A 2451-nucleotide genomic window follows, 5' to 3' on the forward strand; every position below is an offset into this window, starting at 1 on the left:
AAATGGGAAGTATCATTATTATTTCACTAACTATGTAAATTTGGTTCATAGTTCCTCTTTYCCTTTGTTCAGTTCTCTTGTTGAGGTTTTTTTTTTCCCCTCATGCTTCCAAATATTTTTTGCAAGCTCCCAATTATATGTAACACTTCAGCATATGTGTCAGTTTAAGGACACTAATGATGTTGTCTCTGTCCAGAAAAATCAATTTTATATGTGCTTAATTCTCACATTAATTAAGCATTTTCTTATTCTCTACATGCCTGTACAGAAGACAGAAAATTTAAGTTAATTCAGTAGGTCTGAGGACATTGATGGAGTCTTAATTTTAGCATAGATTTCTAGCCACATTATAATTATAGGTATTTTAGCGTTCTAAGACAGACCAGTAATAATTCTATACTTTCCTATCGCTGGTAGTTTTTCTGTCCTTTCTTGCTTTTAATTTTTTAACTTAATATTTTCACTTTTTGGAAATAATGACAAATACAGTAATTGTACAAGATTTCTATAATTAAGAGTCCCTCCCTTCTATATGGTAAGTTTAAATATTAATTAAAACTATTTCAAAATCAACTTATGGTTGTTTGTAGGACGATCCCCTAGCGACATGTGGAGCTSTTATGATTGGTGGGCATAGGAGAACAGTTTAATTAATGGTCTTTGAGGACTTCCCAGAAATTAAATTTTCATAGTGAGTATTGAACTTGGATTTCCCCTAACAGAAAACATTAAAAGGAATTTATGAACTTAAAATGCATATAAACTGACATACAGCTTCATTGATTAACATGCGAATTCTGTTCTAATTTAGAAGCAAACAACAATCCAACATTTTTGTCTTCTTGAAGCAGAAATACAATTCTTAATCCATTATTATCCTCAAATACTCAGAAACTTTAATGGAAGTTATAGTAATCAATAACGCAAATAGCACCAATTGTGAGTGGAAGTCTTATTAATGTAAAAGATATGGCATAACTAAACCTGATCACAAGTCATACATTCAYTAGCTCATYCATTCTARAAAACTTGGGTTTAAAATAAAAGATACAGATGATGCAAACCATCAGTGTGGTCTGTTTTGTTTTGTGGAAATGTTGCAGTCCTTGCTGCYCCATTTCCAATCAGGGCCCACCTTACTCTTACTGAAATTGTGACTGGAATAAGTTTCCATCCATAATCTATCAAGACAGATATAAATAGACACGTTTGTATAAGTGTGTGTGTATAGATGAACCTATGTGTCCATCTATAGGTATGTATTTTTATTTATCATTCAAGTGAAGTTCAATCAGCCTGCCCATGCACCAAAGTTCTGTATTTGCAAGAAAGGGAACCAAATATTGAAAGAATATGTTAAAAATGGAATGGCCTATATAAGTTTCATTTTATGCTAGACTGGATCTGAAAAAAATATGCTTCAAATAAAATATTAAGAGACAAAATGACAACAGGGGCCATGTAACTGAATAGCTTGTTTTATTTCAAATACCCAGGAGCAGTATCTTTTTCTCCCAGTTCYACCCATCCTTTCATTTTCAAAACTGATCCTAAAAATAGGTAGTATCAGCATTCAAAGTGTTTTAAAGATATTTTTATATCGCTGTTTTGTGCATGATCACTTTTATTATTACCTTAACATGAATTTGCATGTGTATATTTTGTCACTGACCATTTGTGAAAAATCATTAATGCTGCAATATTCTATTTAAGTGGTAATATATTGCAATTGTTCTCCATCAGTGAATAACAGCAGATATTATAAGTAAAYAGATCATATATGATTTGCTGCTGTRTCAAACATTTTCAGAATCATAATTTGAGGGGGAAAAAAAGACACTGGATGAAAATTCTTTCACTTTTATTAGTAAGTTAAGATTCATAAGTAGTCTGRTGAAAAAATGTGTTGGGCAGGTATGCTCTAATATTGTGCTTAGCAACTTYTTCTTCATAAAAAGTGCAGGACACAGATAGGCTTGTTAAGCTCTAATTATATTATTTAAAGATTTGTCTAAAAAAGAGTAATTGACTTCATATCTTCAGCTGATTTATCTTRACTTTGAATATTCCTTTGCAGTCATAGCCCAAGAGCAGAAACGTGTATGCAAGAAGTAATCACCTGTACTACAACTACAGGATGCAGCAAAATCTTGTTTTCCCTTTGTGCTACTGCAGTCTGGCATAATAAGGAAACTCAGAAATATTTCATGATATGCTGTGATGTAAGAACTATTTTTATRTCCTGGATGGATTTAATGGCTTTGGAAGAAAAGTGTTCCTTCTCTATCTCCTGTGTACCCAAAAATTCTGAATGTTACCAGACTGAGATTAAAATTCTTCTGAATATTTAATATGGATGTGCTACTGACAACTCAAAAAAAAGCAATAGAGGCTACACAGGGTTATTTCACATTCTTTCTGCATCCTGTTCATTATTAAAATTTGAAAGAG

Source organism: Malurus melanocephalus, unplaced genomic scaffold (assembly GCF_030028575.1).
Source record: "Malurus melanocephalus ecotype Western Australia unplaced genomic scaffold, MMel_1.1 scaffold_112, whole genome shotgun sequence".
NCBI lineage: Eukaryota > Metazoa > Chordata > Aves > Passeriformes > Maluridae > Malurus > Malurus melanocephalus.